The sequence below is a fragment of the Equus quagga genome, chromosome 1, assembly GCF_021613505.1.
Source record: "Equus quagga isolate Etosha38 chromosome 1, UCLA_HA_Equagga_1.0, whole genome shotgun sequence".
NCBI lineage: Eukaryota > Metazoa > Chordata > Mammalia > Perissodactyla > Equidae > Equus > Equus quagga.
The window spans coordinates 98599389-98618067 of NC_060267.1; positions in this window are offsets into that span (position 1 = coordinate 98599389).

Here is an 18679-nt window from a genome sequence, read left to right on the forward strand (position 1 = left end):
AAGGGTGCCGAAGCCGAGAGGAGGGCGGGTAGCACGTGCTAGTCCCCAGGCACATACATGCACAGGCCCTGTGCCCGGTGAGGGTGAATGAGGCTGGGAAGAAGGGGGGGCTGTGGGAGTGGGATGGGGGCTCTGAAGGGCCGGCTATGGTTAGTGTGGGCCCCAGCTGTGTTGGGGGGTGGGGAGGCCAGGAGGGGCCAGGGCAGGGGCCGAGGAGAAGGGACGCGCAGGACCCGTGCTGGGACCAGGGTTGGGGGGTGGAGTGGCAGTCAGCACAGCAGGATCAGGGGAGAGCACTGGACGCAGCCATACGTTGGCCATTTGGAGCATCCCTGGGCCTGGGTTTTGGATCAGACAGGAGATGGCCCTTGTCTAGAGGGACAGAGAGGAGCCCAGAGGGGTCAGCCTTGTCTGGCCACCAGCTACCAGGGCCGGGCCCTGGGCTGCATGCGAGGCTGGGCTGAGCTGGGCCCACAAGTCCAGGCCACATTATCAGCTAGGGTCAAGCTCTGTAGGGTCCCCTCCAGGTGCCTTTTGTGTGTCTCCCTCTTGCCAAAGGCATCATGGGTGAGCCAGAGGGAGTTCTTGCTCCCGCAGGGAGACCTCAGGCACAGGCACCCTGGGGACAGCGAAATGGGCATGTCCTCCCCAGTCTGTGCTGGGCTCTCAGCTCCACAGAGGGGAGCGGGCTAGGGAGCGGGCTAGGACCGTACCGCGGGCAGCTGACGGGACCAGGCCAGGCCTTCTCCACAGAGTTGGTCAGACTGAGTGTTGAATGAAGCAGCTGGGTCCTCCTCACTCAGGGCCCGTCGCAGCCTGAGTCCTTGGGACACTGTGTCTGTCAGGACCGGGGGCCCCTCAGCTCTTTGGACCTGCTGCCCTCAATTGTTGGTAGGAGACCTGGGCTGGGCACAGGGCAGGCTCTGCAGCGGACGCGGCGGTGCTGTGGGTGGTGGCTGCTGGGAGCTCACAGCTGCCCCTTCTCCTTCTGCCCTGGGCTGGTGGGCCCTCCTTGCTGAGGCTCTGGGGGTCATGCCTCTCCTCCTCCCTGAGCGGGGTGCGGCGGGCCTGCAGCCGGTGATGGCCTGACATGGGGCTCGGGGTTCAAACTCCTGTCTCCTTGCCTCGGGGTGGGGCAGCTCTGGTGCTACTCAGGCTCCACCCTCCCATGGGGTGGGCAGAGGCAGACAAAGCTGAAGCGCCACCCCTCCCGGCCTCTTCCCTTCCCTCTCCCTTCCCTCACCCCTCCTCCGGAGGGCCTCCCGCAGCCAGGCGCCAGCACAGGGCCCGGGACGCTCCTAGGAAAGCTGCCAGCGGGCCGGGGCCACTTGTTGCACAGATGAAACAGGGAATGAACCCGGGGAGGGTGGGCCTGCCTGAGGCCACATGGGCCCTGGAGGCAGAGCTGGAGGGGCCTTTGGAAGCACTGCCCCCCTGCACGGAAGAGAAGTCTGGGGGTAAGGGGTGCCCAGGGGTCTCAGCGAGGTCAGAGTCTGTCTTAGCACTGCTGCCTGTCTTCTCAAAATGACTCCTTATTCAACAAGGAAACATCATTTCCCAGATCAAAGATTAAAGCAGCAGCCGCAGAGGGAAGTGTCCCCCCGCCCAGGAGAAGGCGCCCGGTGAGTGATGAGATGGCCATGCTCCATGGCTGTGAGGCTGCGACACTGAGGAGCCTGGGCCTGGGCACACTGCTGCAGGCTCTCTGGGCCCCTCAGGGCTACGGGGCCGGACCTCCAGGGACTAGAGTCCTCAGGGGTGGGGACGCCCCCGGGGGCAAGGTATGGGGGATTTGGAGAAGCTCCTCATGGTGGTCCTGCATCCAGGGTCCACCCTCCCCGTCTTGATAGGGGAGCAGGACCCGGGTGCCACCTGTCTCCTCTGTGTCTGTGTCCCCCAGGCCCTGCCTAGGACAGGCCACACGTGGGCAGTGGGCAGACGGCCGGACGCAGCCATGAGGGAGCTGTCTTGCTTTCCTCCACAGCCAGCCAGACCCAGGAGCCCAGAGGAGGTGGGTCCTTGTGAGGGGAGGTGAGCTGTCTGTAGTCCATCCTAGCACAGGGAGGGGCCACCCCGTGGGAGGGACTTCAGAGCTCAGTAGGGGGTCTGAGAAGAGGGGCCTGGGGGAGGGAGAGGCAAGGGGGTCGGGCAAGGGCCCCAAAGCCGGGCTGAAATATGGCCCTTCTGACCAGTGCCGAAGGAACACACCCCCCTTTCCCTCTCCCCTTGCCCCTCCCCTCTCCCCCCTCCTCTCTCCCTTCGCCTCTGCCCTTCATTCTCCCCTCCCCCTCCCATCTGGCCCTTCTTCTCCCGTCCCTGTCCTCTTCTCTTCCTCCTCCACACCCAGGCCTAGGCTGCCTCTGCCAGGGCAGCTATTTGGGGACATCCTAATGAAAGGATGCAAATGACATGTAATGCTGTGCCCACTGCCAGCCAGGTGCCACTGCAGGTCTGCCCGCCTCAGAAGTGTCCTTGCTTGGAGGGCTGTGCAGCGCCTGGTCCGTGCCCAGCCGACCCTGCTCCCCACCCGCGGCTTCAGCAGGTGCTCTGGGCTCCAGGCACATGACTTGGGCCACGGTCTGAGAACACACCACTGGAGTGTAGACTCAGTTTCTACATCTGTACAATAGGAATAATAATGCCCAGGTAGAAGGGTGGCTGTGAAGATTAAAGATCCTGTCGGGTCTGGGTCCCGTGGAATGGAGGGGTGGCAGTGGGCAGAGGATGCAGCTTCCAGCAGCGGGAGTGGCGGGAGCAGGCATGAGGGTGAGCAAGCAGGTGGCACTGTGGGTGCCAAGGAGGCTCTGGAGGGGCAAGTGCCCACCTCTCAGCACCAGAGCCCGTGTGGGAGGTGGGAGTGGGGTGGGGAGCCCTGGAGGTGGGACTGACTCAGGGTGGGAGGTGGGGTGCCACAGAAGCTGAGTTTGGGGGGAGGTGATGGGAGAGCGTGCACGGGGGCGAGATCCAGCGAGAAGATGCCAGGCAGTCCAGGCAGAGGTTGGAGGAGGCCTGGCGGGGTGGGGCAGGGCTGGGGTTCGGCCTCCCCTCCCCCTCCTATGCTGGCACCTCAGGACCCTCATGGCACTGCAGAGGCCCGCATCACCCTGGTCTCGGGGTCTCAGGCTCTTCCCGGCCTACCAGAGAGCTGTTCCTGCCCAGTGAGCCTGAGCTCTGGGGTCCCCCATCTGGCCCTCTGTATGGTCCTGGGCCAAGGACCCAGACTCCCGGAGGCTCGGTCTCTCTTCCGCAAACCGTGACTTCATGACAACAGCGCTGCTCCTCCCCGTCGGTAAGGGTCGAAGTGGGCACATGGCGCGAGCCTGGCGCTCAAAGGTCCCTGCCTGTGGGGCGGGGCACCTGCCATCCTTTCGGAACCCCTGGTGCTGCTGGCAGGTCCCCACAGGCTTCTGGGGAACCTTGCCGAGTCCTTGGTTCCTCCCTGGAAATTGGGGGTGGTAGTGATAACAGGGCCCAGGTCACAAGGCTTTTAGGTAAATGAGTTTCCTGTGAAGAGCTTGGCACGTAGTCCCCAGCTGTGAATGACCCCACTTTCCCTGCCCAGCCTCTCTGCAGCCTCTAGGGGTGGTCTGGCGCAGTGCGGGTGGAGGGCATCTACAGAACAGCGTCTTATACGAATTAGATGTAGACTGGGCGTGGGCTTCCTCTTCCTGTGGGGCAGAATGATAATTAGGGAATAGACACGGAGGGTGTTAGCTTTCGGGGGCCCTTAGGAACCTAATTAGCCTATTAGGGAAACTGAGGCCCATGTGGAAGGACTTCTCCAAGGCCCCAAGCCGCCTTCCCAGACACAGGGCGGCCTGCTTACAGTTCCCACGAGAAGGATAACCTGGCCCTGAGCCGTACTGGGAGCTGTCTTTCCTTGAAAACCTTGACAGGTTGCTGCCGGGCCACATCACGCAACTGCCCGCTGACAGGCAGGCCGTGGAGCAGACCTCGCCGTCTCCCTACACCCACAGGTATGGCCACAGATAAGAGTGGAGGAAACATGGAACCCTTTAATGCATTTTCTAACAGCTGCCCTGTTTACAGGCGCCAGGCCAAGCGGGGACCTCAGCATTCATGAAGCCACCATCCACCTGAGCCATCCCGGGCAAACCCCTCCCTCTCCGGGCCTCAGTGTGTCCTCTATAAAAGGAGCAGTCCTCACCGGAGGTCCTAGAAGGGGCTGGCATTCTGTGCATTGATGCGTGAGGACCTGTAGTGTGTGTGTGAATGCAAGCACACACACACACACACACACACACACACAAACACAGCCCCGACTGGGAGAAGTCAACTGTCAAGCACAGTGTCTTAAAATGTGCTTATTTATTTGGCTTGTTTGTGCCCTGTCTCCTTGGCTGCCTTTATAAATATTTATCAATGTTGTTGCAGTGACATTTCCTGGGAGGAGGTGAGAATGGGAGGGGAGGAAAGGATGCCAGAGGGGAGCTGACAGGCTGATGGAGAAGGGGCCGAGGCCCTAGCCCCAGCAGTGGGCAAGGAGGGAGACAGGGCGGGGCTCCCAGGAGGAGGGAGAGGATCGAGTTGGAGACCTGACCCAGGACCTACCTGCTTGGATTTGAAAGTGGGACTCAAATTTCGGGTGAAGATGAATCAGGACTACGAAAGCCATGTGCCTTCTGCCCCTGCAGAGTGACCAGACCTTTCACCATCCACATGGTTATTTATTAAACACCAACAGTTGGCACTGACTTGCTGTATGCTAAGCATGGTTTTGAGTATTTACTTATTTAATCCTTACAAACAACTCTGTGATGAAGGGACTAGTCTCCCGGTTTTACAGACGAGGAAACCAAAGCACTGGTGTTTACTTCCCTGCCCAAGCCACACGCTTTTGAAGCCCTGAGCTGGGATCTGCGTGTTGGCAGCTGTTTGCAGAGCCCCTGCCCTAACTACCACTCCACCTGCATGTCTCTCTTGCTTTTCTAACCCACTCCATACCCAGCCGGCCCTGACCTTGCTCCTGGGGCAGCAGAGTGGACCGAGACCAAGCCCTCCACCTGGAGCAGCTCAGGGTCTCACGTGGTGGCCAAGGGCAAGTCAACATGAGAGTGCCACTGAGTGGTGGGTGTTGAGAGTGGGGCGCTCAGGGCCAGCTGGCTGACCACGGCTGGCCCGGGAAAGGAGTGCCCTCAGTCTGCAGCGAGAGGAGAGGCCTGGGGGTCTTGGCAATCAAAGAGGCGTCTGAAATTTTGAACCTGAGAAACAGAGGGAAGGTGGAGGCTGCATCAACCAGCTTTTACTGCATAACAAACCAACCCAAAACTCTGTGGGTTAAAATACTCACCGTTTATTTAGTTCATGACTCCGTGGGTTCTTGCTGGGCTTTCTCATGTCTGCGGCCTCAGCTGAGATGGTGGGCCTTTCTTTTGGGGTCTCTTGGGGACAGCAGGTTGTCCTGGGCCCCGTCACACACTGGTCTCAGGGTTCCAAGAGTGAGATTGGAAACATGCAAAGCCTCTTGAGGGCTCGGGTTGGAACTGGCACAATGTTGTTTCTAGTATATTCTATTAGCTGAAGGGGTGGGGAAACACACCCCGCTTTTTGATGAGAGGAGCTGCAAAATCATATGGCAAAGGGCAGGGGTAGGAAAAGAAGGTGAGGATTGTGGACCACACACAGATCACGCATAGTGATGAAAGTCTGGGAGGAGGGGAAGAGGGTTGTTGCTCAGCTCAGTTTAGGACATAATGATGCTGGGCATGTTGATGGGACCCACAAGAGGAAGTAACAAGTGCAGTTCTGGGGATCTGGGGTTCTCAGTGTAAATCATCCAGAGGTGGCACCCACAGTCCCCAAATGCCTGCTCACCGTCCCTGCTGACCCTTCCTGGTCTGACTGGCCCCAGGGCAGCCCCTTCCCACCTGCCATGACCTTGAGCCTGTGTTCTGCCTGCTGGATCGGATGTCCATTCACCTCTGACACCGGGGTGAGAGGCCTGTGCTGAGATCCGGAGCCCCTAAGCCCTGGATGAGCTGTGAAGACACGAGCTTTGGAGCCAGGTGCCCTGCGTCCGGGTCCCTGTCCTGCTCCTCACTCACTGTGGACCCCTCACTGATTCCTCCCCCCACCAGAGGCTCAACTCCATCATCTTCAAAGGCGAAGACTGATGCTACACGCCCCCCGTCCTCGTGAGGATCAGACGGTGGGCACATGGCTCCCGGCGAGAGACCCGGCACAGGGGGCCTGACGCCTCCACCCTCGTCACCTGTGCGAGCCCAGCTGGCCAGGCCTGACCGTGAAGCCTGCCTGCTGTCCCTTTTTTGCTGCGCCTCCAGCAGCCCCTTGACCCATCTCACTGGTGTCTGCCGGTCCCCTGGGTCCATGGAAACTTCCCTCCTTTTCCTGCCTTGGGGGTTGTGGATGGTGTTACCACATAAAGGACTCTGAGCTAAATTTGAATTTCAGATCAACAATGAGTAATTTTTTTTAGGAAAGGTATGTCCTATCCAATTATTTATTGTTTATGTGAAATTTGAATGTAACTTTGGTGTTCTCTGTTTTTATTTGCTGAATCTGGCCATCCTGGGGTTTGGGGTGAGAGCTGCCCCCTGTCCTGGATTTCAAAGAGCTGCCTGGCGACCTCCACCTTGTGATGGCTCCTTTGCTGTGCAGCCTCCAGCAAGAGGCTCACTGGGATGAGGGTGGGGGGCTGAGTGAGGCTGACCAGGCCCGAGGAGAAGAGATTTGCTGCTCGATGGCTGGGGGAGAAGGGTGAGATGGGGCTTTGGCCGGCAGGGGAGACAGCCAATCAGCACTTCTGTGTTGCTGGCCCGGGGGGAGGCCAGGGGTCCCTGACACAACTCCTCTCTTAATGCCACCTGCTCCATCTGGACACCAGGTTGGCGTCTCCACCTTTACACGGCGAGGCTGATCCGTGGCGACCCCTATTCTTCTCCCTTCTTCTTTCAGGCACTCAGGCCTGAAGGCTTGACGTCATCCTAACCCATCCTCTCCCCCTGGCCCCATATCTGGCCAGCCTCACCTTCAAGGTGTACCTGGACTCTGAGCACTTCCCCCCACTCTGCTGCTCTACTGTCTCCCCAGCCACCACCATCTCTCCCTGGCTGTCTTGCAATAGCTTGCTTCCTCCCTGGGCTCCTCCTCCCCACTGCTCCCCTCCATCTGGGTTCCCATGCAGAGAGGTCCTGGTCACACCTAAACCAGAGCAGATCTCGCCTCTACTGAAAGCCATGGCTCCATAATGCCTGTGGTGATCCATTCCTCCCACAGCGCAGGCTCAGGACTTGCTCTTGCTGTTTCCTCTGCCAGGAACCTGCACTGCCCTCTGTCTTTCACTTCCTCTAAGTCTTCCCTCTAATGTCACCCTCTCAGCAAGGCCTTCCTTGGCTGCACTATTTAAAATTGCAACTCCACCCCAGCACTCCCCACCTTTCTTGCTTTATTTTTCTCCACAACACAGTCGCCTCCTGATGTACTCTGTAACTTAATGTTTTGTTTGTCAGCTTCCCACAGAATGTGGTATCGATAGGTAGAAGGATTTATGTCTGATTGCTCCTTATTGTGTCCTCTGCCCCTATCACAGAGGGCCTGGTATGCAGTAGGCACTCAACAAATATCTACTGAATGAATGAATGAATGAATGGGTGGATGATGGATAGATAGATAGACGATGAATGGATGGATAATGGATGGATGATAGATGGATGAATGGATGATGGAGGGATGGATGATGAATGGATAGATGATGGGTGGATAGATGAATAGATGATGGATGGATGATGGGTGGATAGAGGGATGATGAATGACTGGATAATGGCTAGATGACGGATGGATTGATGATGAATGGATATATGATGGATAGATAGTTGAATAGATGAAGAATGGATGATAAATGGATGGATAGATGGACGGATGATGGGTGGATAGATGGATGATGAATAGATGCATGATGGATGGATGAATTGAGGATGGATAATGGATGATGGATGATGAAAAGATGGATGAATGATGGGTGATGTATAGATGGATGATGGATGAATATATGGTGAGTGGATGGATGGATGGATAATGATCAGTGGATGGATGGATGGACGATGGAAGACGTATAGATGAATGAGGGATGGATGAACAGAGGATGGATAATGGATGATGAATAGATGGATGGATGGACGGATGATGGACGATGGATGGGTGGATGGCTTCCGGATCCCAACTGTCCACTGCCTAATTTGCTTACTGTGCGTCTCTGGCCCAGGTGGCCCACCTCTCTGTGTGTCCCTTGTAACGTGGGAGTGGTAGAGACATGCTTTAACATGGCAACCTGGCAGCCCAGACATGAGTTTTGTTTGGCCCACACTGTTTTAAATGACTTTCCAAAAGTTAAAAATAGGGAGATTTCACATAAAGATCCATATTCCAGCTACTTGTGGAAGAGGGCTGCTGAGGGCTTCTTTCTGCCCCTGAAGGCAATATCTAGCTAGAGTGAGGTGGCTGCCCTTCCAGTGGGGCTTGACCCCAGCTCCCCACAGCTCCTGCCAGCTCTCCCTGGTCCTGCCTGGCCTGAGTAGGTGAGCAAGACCCCGCTCGAAAGTCTGTGCATGTGAGGAGGCCATTTTTGGAAAGGGAAAGGTCAGACATTGAGCACTTCCTCTGTAGATGAAGCCGCTGCTTCACGTTCCTTCACGCCTTTTGCCTCTCCGTGAGCTGGTTCTCTGTGGTCAGGCAGGGATGTTGGTGACACAGGAGGTGAAAGGAACAGCGAGTGGCATGACCACTGTGGCAGAATTGTCACAGTTTAAGGAGGAAGCCCCAGCACATCTTGCTCCCTCGGAGGAGTCTCAGCCAGGCCCCCTGTGATAGAGATGGCACCAGCCCATTTTTTGGGTGGGAATGTTGAGGATGCTGAGGTTACACAGCTTCCTTCTGTCAGGGGAAGAGCTGGGGCTGGGATCCAGGCCGGGTGACTTCCCAGCCCGCCTCCTCTGCCCAAGCTAATTGCCTTAGACCTTCTGTGACCCCACCGCCTTTGGCTCTCCGTCCTGACACTCTCTTGTCTTCTTCTGGAAGTCTCCGTTGACTTGTCTTCCCTGTCGCTGACCCCTTTGGGGGATTGAGGGCAGAAAAAGAGCACCCTTCACTTTTTATCTTAAACTTTTTAAACTGGGGTGTTACAGACACATAGCAAAGTACACGTTTTAAGCGTGCAGCTCAGAGGATGCCCAGGTCATGGTGGAGAACGCAACTTACAATTATACTTTTTGTGTTTCTTATTTTTAAACATTGTCTCCCTGTTAATGACCAAACTAGTCCTCACCATGTCTCCATCACTTAGTAAGTCCTATTTGAGCGAAGGTGCGAGGAGTTGCCCTGGGGACGGGGCCACAGTCTCCCGGCCTCAGCTCGGCTATCCAGGGCAAGGGATGGACAAGTCTGTGGTCTCAGATGCAGCAGCTGCAGGATCATTTAGTCCTTCAATAACTTCAGCCAAAAGCATTATTTTCCTTTATCTGAAAAATGGATAAACATGGATGGGATCACCTAACATTGAGAAAATGTCGGTTATCCAAAACAAACAAACCAGAAGTGTCAGTTATCCACAAATCTGTAAATTCAAACCCTTCTAGGCGCATGTCTTTGTGACTGAGGCAGGGAGAGGTCTTCTTAAACGCGCTTCCCAAAGCACAGGCTGGAAGATGAAAAGGAGACGATGACTGTTGACGTCAGCGTTAGGGATTTCTATTCGCCGAAGGAAGTTCGCGACAGGTGGCCGATTGGGAGAAGATGTTTGCAGTGTCTAAAACCGACAAGAGACGAGACTCTGCTGGTCTGTATGTATATTGACTGTATAGTCTTTATAGGGGAAACTCTTCAAATCAACAAGAGCAACAGAGGAACGTGGGCCGGGGCCTGAGAGGGAATCACAGGAAACCTGGACGTAAACAGGCTGTAACTCACCTCCTCTGGGAGAAACGCCAACTAAAACCAGGCCACTTCTGCCTGCTAACCCGGGGGACCGGAGCACTGGGGAAGGCTGAGTGCGGTGGGGCTGCGGGACCCCAGGGGCCCCAGGTGGAAACGCGAGTGGCACAGCCCCTTGGGAGGGAGGTCCCGGGTACCTAGTCGAGTTGAATACGCGCACACGACTTGAGCATCGGGAGGGCCGCTCACCGTGATGGTGCCCTGTGCCAGGACGGCGGCAGGGGCCTCACAGGGTGGGGAGCTGGAGGCAGGGCAGGGAGTTGTTGGGTAAAGTCACAACAGACAAGCCCCCTGACAATGTGGAACAATCTTAAAAACAGTGCCAGGTGGGGAAAAGGACACAGCATGAGGTTTAAACATAATAATATTTACGTAAACTAAAAACACACAGGAAAGAGCAGCGCTCATCTGACGGCTCCCGTACAGACACACCCACTGAGCACAGGCTGGTCACCTGCAGGGTGGAGCGGGGAGGGGCAATAATGGTGAATAACCAAAAAGAGAGGGATCTTTTAGGGCCTGATGATGCTAATTAGCTATAAATTGAGGAGTGTGGTTAATGGAGCCCTCCACACCTGAGGTCCAACTTCCATAAAAAACCACAATCAAAATGGCAGCAGGAGTTTTTAAATGAATATCATAAACTTATTCTAAAATTTATATATAAGAACAGAATTGTTTAAATAGTGAAGGCTGTTTTGAAAAAGCCAGCAAAGAGGCCCAACTAGCCCTAACAGAATTTAACGCATCCTGCAAAGCCAGAGAGCCCGGACTGGAACGGACGTGGGTCTGAAAACGCCCCAGGCCGCCTTGCAGCAGTGTGTGGGGGGGGGGCCCAGGATCCCAGGATGTCTCTGCCAAACCTCTTCCTTGGGCTCAGCGCCTTGAGTGGTGGTGAGTGGTGACTGAGCCCGGCTCTGCACAGCCCCAGGCCTGGAGCTGGGGAGCAATGGTGAGCACCACAGACCTGATCTGTGCTCACGGAGCTCCCAGTGCAGGGCACAGGGCCAGAAACAGTCTCACAGTCACTTTCAAACCGTGGTAATGAGCCATGATGAGAAAGTAGGGGGTGTGGGGCTGCAGGAGGAGGTGCTTGGGTGAGGTGGTCCAGGAAGGCTTCCCAGAAGAGGTGGCATTTGCTCGTGATCTGAAGGATGAGTCTGTGTATATTAGGGGAGGCGTGAGGTGGGGGGGGGGGGGGGGGGGGGAGTTGTTCTAGGGAGGAGAGGTGTGCACAGGGTCTTGCCTGGAGGTGGGAGGGAGGGTTGAATTTGGGGAGGAGTCTGGAGAGCCCTTGAAGGCTTAAGCTTCTATGTCCTCATTTAACCGCTGTCACTATTCTGCAGGATGCCCTTTGTTTCCCACAGCTGCCTCTCAGAACCGTAATACACTCACAGGGCTCTAGAGCTGAAGGACCCATATTCCAGAAGAGGAAACTGAGGCCCAGAGAGATGAGACGGCTGTGGAGGGGGCAGGGAGGAGGGTCTTAGGGAGCCGTGTATGGGCTCCCAAGGTCTTCCGGCCTCTTGGCCCGGCCTCCCCTAGCCCCCAGAGCACTCTGCTGGTGGGACCCCAGCCCGCTTCCTCTCTCAGGAGCCCAGGGCCTTGAGTTTAAGCAAAGCTGTTCGGGTGTTTAAATACCATCATTGATTATTGTAAGTGGGCTTATGAGCCTTATCGGCTTAGATTTGTATCTGCAGGAGAGCTGTTCATCTTAAATAAATATGTTTTTAATAATCTCCGGGTATTTATGGAGCATAAAGCTGTCAGACAGAACGGAGACAGTCCTGAGTCCGCTGGCTGGATGCTGCTCACGCTGAGTCCTTACTGAAAGCTCCCGGCAGGAAGCTGTCCTGCTGCCGGGGCAAGCGCAAGACCAGGGTGGTCATCGTCTTCAAGTATTTTATATAAGGCAGTGTTGGTTATTTAACCTACAATAACCACTTAAGAAACATAGTAAATTACTTGTAGGTTTAGAAATATTCTCTGCTCCTCCCTGCCCCTCCCGGGACCACCTGTGTCCCCAAGGTTTTGACAAGAAGTCCCAGACGGGATGTTCTGCCCCAGCCCCTGCTCGCCGCGGTCCTGAGAGCAGCCCAGGCCTCAGATTTGGGGGGCACAGGGTGAGGGTGGGGGCCTGGGCGGAGCAGGGGCCAGCCGTGGGCCCCTTGCTCCTTTTCATGCCTCAGGCTGGGGTAGGCAGGCCCCCACCGCCGTGCCAGTAGGAAGGCTGGGAGGCAGCTGGGACAGTGGGGCCAGCCCTCCGGGGCCCAGGCTGGCCTGACAGGCCTCCCCAGACTCCCTGCCTGGGCTGCCGCTCCTGCCGTGCAGGCTGTCCCCTTCCACTTCCCTTCTCCGTGGGGAGCTGCCCACCTAGCACTCTCATCCGGTTATTCATGCTCGGTCCCCACAGCGTGGTGAGCGCTCACCTATCAAAGAATTTCCACGTATCTTTCAATCCCTATGAGGTGGCCGCTGCTCCCACCGCCGGGTCGCTGCCATCACCATCTAATGTTTATTGAGCGGCTGCCATGTGCCAGGGCCATCCTCAGCTCCTGACCACATTCACTCATTTCATCCTCCCCAACACGCTATGTGGTAGGAACTATTATTACCCCCTTGTATAGATGAGAAAACTGAGGCGCAGTCTCTTGCCCAGTTGGTGTTTGTAAGTGACACAGCCAGGCTTATAAACCCTGGCCACTAACCATGCTCCAGTATTCCAGTATCTAGCCCACGATGTTCTGGTATCTATGAACCGCCCCGGTATTTAATGGCTTTTATCTTAGGCAGCTCCGGCTGCTATAATGAGATGCCACAGACGGGGTGGTGTAAACTACAGAAGTTTATTTCTCACAGTTCTAGAGGCCCAAGATCCAAGGTCAAGGTGTGGGCAGATCCGGCTCCTGGCGAGGGCTCTCTTTCTGGCTCGTGGGCAGCCACCATCTCGCAGTGTCTTCACAGGGTGAGGATGGAGGGAGACACTAAGCCCATCAGGATGCCCTGCTCCCGACCTCGTCTCCCTCACCACTCCTAAGGGCTCCGCCTGCAAATGCGCTGTATCAGGGCTGGGGCTTCAACACACAAGTATTGGGTGGACCCGAACTTTCAGTCCGTAACAGTTTAAAACAGCAAAATCATTTTATCATTCTCTCTCCTGGTTCCCAGCATGAATGGACGGGCTTCACTGGTCTCAGAGTCTCTCATAAGGTTGCAGTCAGACAGGGGCTGGAGCTGGAGCCGTCTTGAGGTCCATCCCTCCAGTGTCTGGTGGCTGGCACTGGCTGCTGGCAGAGACCTTGGTGAGGCTCCATGTGGTTCCTGCTTCCTGCTGGCAAGGTGGCTGGGTTTCTAGAGCAAACATCTCCAGAGAACCAGTTGGACGCTGGACTGCCTCTTGTGAACACGCCCCAGACATCATGGGGTGCCACCTCTGCTGTGGCCACAGACCTCCCGGCTCAAGGTGAGGTGAGACAGGCCCCACTCCCGCAAGTGTTAATAGCCCATGCAAGGAGAGCATGTGGGGTCGGAGACCCTGTTGTGGCTGTCTTGTAGGGTACTGCCAGCCACTGGTGACAGCATAGCTAACAGCTGAGTGCCAGTTTGCTCAGCAAACTGAGTTGCAAAACCTCCAACCCAAACCTCCAGCCCTCATTGCTGCCCTGGAGGCAGGCAGAGTTCTTAGTCCTGTCATCCAGACAAGGGGACGGAGGTTTGAGGAGGGGCGTACCTGGTGAGTGGCTGGGGCCGGGCCCCAGTCTCAGCAACCCAAGTCCTTACAGCCACGCACCTCACCTGGGGAAAGCTCAGGTGTGAGAGATGGGATGGTTCCACTGTCCCTCTCTCCTGGAGAGCACTCAGCTTCCCTCAGGAGAGCCCTGGGGGATCAGGCCTTTGGCTCAGTATCACCTAGAGGCCCCAAAAAGGGATGTGCCTACCCTTTAAGGGCCCTGACAATCCAAAAGGGTGCAGAAAGATAATATTAGAATTTTCTCATAAAAATGACATTAATTTTATGTAGATGTTAGAACATACAATGGTGTGCCTATATTGGTATACATATATTGATGAGATGCTCAAATTTTTAATCTGGTGGGGATGTAGACAAAACGTGATAGAGATCACAGAAATGCAAATTAAAACTATAATGAGATACTGCCACACCCCAGAAGGAGGGTTAGAAATAGAGAGGAAGGAGGTATCTGCACTCACCACTTCTATTTAGCATTGTGATGGAGGTTCTAGCCAGGGAAATTAAGCAGGAAAAAGAAGTAAAAGGCATCCAGTTTGTAAAGGAAGAAGTAAAACTACTCTTACTCATAGACAACATGATGTTGCATATAGAAAACTCTAAGGAATCCACAAAATGATTATTAGAGCTAGTAAATAAGGTCAGCAAGTTTATAGAATATAAGATCAATATACAAAGATCAAAGGCATTTTTATACACTATCAATGAACAATCCAAAAATGAAATTAGGAAAACAATTTTGTTTACAATAGCATCAAAAAGAACAAAATATTAGGAATAAGGTTAACAAAAGGAGTGTAAGACCTGTACACTGAAAACTACAAAAGAGTGTTGAAAGAAAGTAAAGAAGACCAAAATAAACCTAAAGACATCCCATGTTCATGGATTGGAAGACATAATATTGTTAAGATGGCAATACTCCCCACATCGTTCTGTAGATTTAACACAATCCCTGTGAAAATCTACCTGCTTGTTTTGAAGAAGTTAACAAACTGATCCTGAAAGTCTGTATTACTCAGGATTCTCTAGAAAAGCAGAACCAGAGGAGGCATATCTATTTATCATCTATCTATCTATCTATCTATCTATCTATCTAATAGATAGAGATTTATTTTAAGGAATTGGCTCATGCAGTCATGGGGGCTAGCAAGTCTGAATTATGCAGGGCAGGCCCTCAGGCTGGAGATCCAGGGAAAAGGTGATTTTGTACCTGGAGTCAGAAGGCAGTCTGGAAGCAGAATTCCTTCTTTCTTGGGGAACTTCAGTCTTCTTTTCTTAAGGCCTTCAACTTATTGGAAGAGGCCCACCCACATTATGGAGGATAATCTGCTTTACTCAAGGTCTGCAGATCTGAATGTTGATCACACCTAAAAAATACCTCCACAGCAACACCTAGTCTGGTGTTTGATGAAAACTGGGTACCATGGGTGTCATAGCCTAGTCACGTCAACACACAAAATTAATCACCACAAATTCATATGGAACTTCAAGGAACCTATCATAGCCAAAACAATCCTGGAAAAGATGCCCAAAGTTGGAAGGCTCACACTTTCCCATTTCAAACCTCACTACAAAGCTACAGTGATCAAAATAGTGTGGTTCTGGCATAAGAACAGACATACAGATCAATGGAATAGAACTGAGAGTCCAGAAATGAATCCTTACATCTATAGCCAACTAATTTTCAACAACGGTGCCCAGTCTATCTTTCCAACAAACCCTTCTGTGACAACTGGACATCCACATGCAAAACAATGAAGTTGGACCCCTACCTCATGGCACTTATAAAACTGATCTCAAAATGGATGAAAGATCTAAATGTAAGAGCTAAAACTAGAAAACTACTAAAAGAAAACATAAATGTAAATCTTTGTGATTCACAAAGGTTAGATTTGACAATGGTTTCTGACATATGACACCTAAAGCAAAAGCAGCCAATGGAAAAAGAGATAATTTGGACTTCATCAAAATTTAAAATGTTTGTTCTTCAAAAGACATGAAGAAGAAAGTGGAAAGACGCCCCATATAATGGGAAAAAATATTTTCAAATCATGAGTTTAATAAGGGTAATGTATCTAGAATTTATTTCTTAAAACTTGCAACTCAACAACAAAAATTCAAATAACTCAATTTAAAAATGGGCAACGGACTTGAAGAGATATTTCTCCAGATAAGATGTACAAATGGCCAGTAAGCACATGAAAAGATGCTCAGCATCGTTGGCCATCATGGAAATGCAAATCAAAACCACAGTGAAATACCTCTTCATACCCACTGTGATGACTACAGTTTGAACGACAGATAAATGTCGGTGAAGGTGTGGAGAAATTGGAACCCTCATACAGTGCTGGTGGGAACAAAATAGTGTAGCTGCTATGGAAAACAGTTTGGCAGTTCTTCAAAAAATTAAACATGGAGTTACTATGCAACCCAGCATTTCCATTCCTAGGTATATACTTGAGACAACCGAAAACGTCTCTCTGTGCACAGACTTGTATATGAATGTTCACAGCAATGTTATTCACTATAGGGAAAAAGTGGAAACAACCCAAATGTCCGTCACCGTATGAACGGATAAACAAGATGTGGTATGTCTGTACAGTGGAGTGTTATGCAGCCATGAAAAAGGAATGAAGTACCGATATAAGCTACAACATGGGTGAACCTCAAAAACATTAAGTAAAAGAAGTCGTCACAAAAGGCTGCATATTATGTGACTCCATTTATATAAAATATCCAGAATTGAGACAGAAAGGAAACCAGTGGCTAGTAAGGGCTAGGGAAGGGGGCAACGGGGCGTGACTGCCAATGGAGACAGGGCTTCTTTTCGGAATGATAGAAATGTTCTCCAATTAGATGGTGATGATGATTTCACAACTTTGTGAATATTCTAAAAACCACTGAATTGTATACTTCACAAGGGTGACTTGCATGGTATGTGAGTTATATCTCAATTTTTTTTTTAAAAAAAGGAATGAAAATACCAAGTCTTGGCAGGAATGTGAGGCAACTGGAACTCTTTCGCCATTGGTGAGAGTGTAAAATGGTGCAGCCACTTTGGCAAGCTGTTTGGTAGTTCTTTCTAGAATTAAATCTATGGTTATCATATGACCTACCAATTGAATCCACAGAAAATGCACAAAAGACATGAGTGCATTTTTTTTTCACCAAAATAATATGGACAAAAATATACTTAGCAGCATTATTCTTAAGAGCCCCCAAATGGAAGTAACCCAAATGTTCATAAACAGCCAAATGGGAAAATCCATTGTGATTGAATGATGCAACGGAATACTACAGAGCAATGAAAAAGGGTGAGCTACTGCTACATGCGACATGGAGGAATCTCAGACATGACGGGCAACTATAATCCAGATGCAAAAGAGCACGTGCACGATTCCAGTCGCATGATGTTCAGGGACAGGTGAGAGAAGGACGGGAGCAGATGCCTGGCTGCATTCTGGGCACGGACGTGTTCTAAATATTGATCTGGGTGGCAGTTATGCAAGTGCACAAACATATGAGTTTTGATTTCAGCAAAGCCTTAAGATTTGTGGACTTGTGCATGTTGGACCTTGGTGATTTCTCAAGCGTCAGGGTCACTGGGTTGCTGGGCAGTTCCTCGCAGAAGCGTGCAAGTGGGGAGAGGGCCCTAGAGTTCTCTCTGCAGCTGCAACCATCTGCCTCAGAGAGTGGGGTATGGTGGGGTATGGTGTGGTAAGGTGGGGTAAGGTGGGGTAAAGTGGGGTGAGGTGGGGTAAAGTGGGGTAAGGTGGGGTGAGGTGGGGTGAGGTGGGGTGAGATGGGGTGAGGGGGGCTAGTGTGGGGTTAGTTGGGGTGGGGGACCATGGACCCAGCCAGGAGAGCCGCTGGCTGCCCCTGAGAAGTGAGGGGCTCTGTCACATACAGTTGAGCCCAGCCTGACAAGCTTGTGACTGAACACTGGGTGAAGGTTGTCCTGGGCACCATTAGAGCCAGGCAACAGTGGTCCCTGACCGGGGCCCAGAGGCTGCACATTGCCAGCATCTTGAGATTGGTGGCTGACCTACCCGCGTGGGCCCCCTTGACAGGAGCTTCGGGCCACAGGTTGTGTGGGGAGCAGCTGGCAGCTGAATGGAGTAGGGCTGCCACAGGCTGAGAGCTACTCTTGCATCCTGAGGATGTGCACCAGCCAGCGTGTGCTTCTGGCCTGTTCCTTGGGATCCCAGTGTGGCCAGCCACATGCTGGTGCAGAGTGGAGTCAGCCCAAGGCTGGCTGGGCCAGGCTGCGGTGTCATGTGTCACCACATGGCTGTGACCCAGACTATGCTGATCCAGGCTCAGGGGTCCTCAGACAGGGCCCCTGTGGGAAGGGCTGGTTCCCCCCACACAGAGGGAGGTGGATGGTGATTGTAGGGCTGGGGTAGGAGGAAGGTGGGAATGCCCGGCCACTGTACACTGGGGACTGGCTTGGGAGATGGTAAACAGAGGTGGCAGTTCTTGAGATCTGGATCCTGGCAGGGGGCCAGGCTGCGACTCAGCTGCTCAGGCTGCCTGTGTCCGTGTGTGTGTGTCTATCTACCTTACGGTTCATGGGCTCCCGCTCTCTCTCATTTCCTCTCCTCTGCTCCTCTCCCCTCTGCTATTGACTCTCTTCTTCAAACCGCCCCCAGCTTTCGCATTTTTCCTTATTAAAAAAATTTTATTGTGAATATATCACACATTCAAAAGTGTGTAAAATGTATATGTGTGGTTTAAAGGATAAGAAAATGAGTGTGTGATGAACAGAACACTCCCGGATTTTAGTAGCCTCTGTGTGCCCTCCCCGGTCGTGCCTCCCACCCCCAGCCTGAGACGGCTGCTGCCAGGTCTGTGCTGTCAGCCGTGCGTGTGCAGCTCACCAGCTGTGAATGCACCCCAGATAGTCTAGTTCTGGCTTTCTGGTTTTTTATTTTTTAACTTTATATAAATGGAATCAGACCC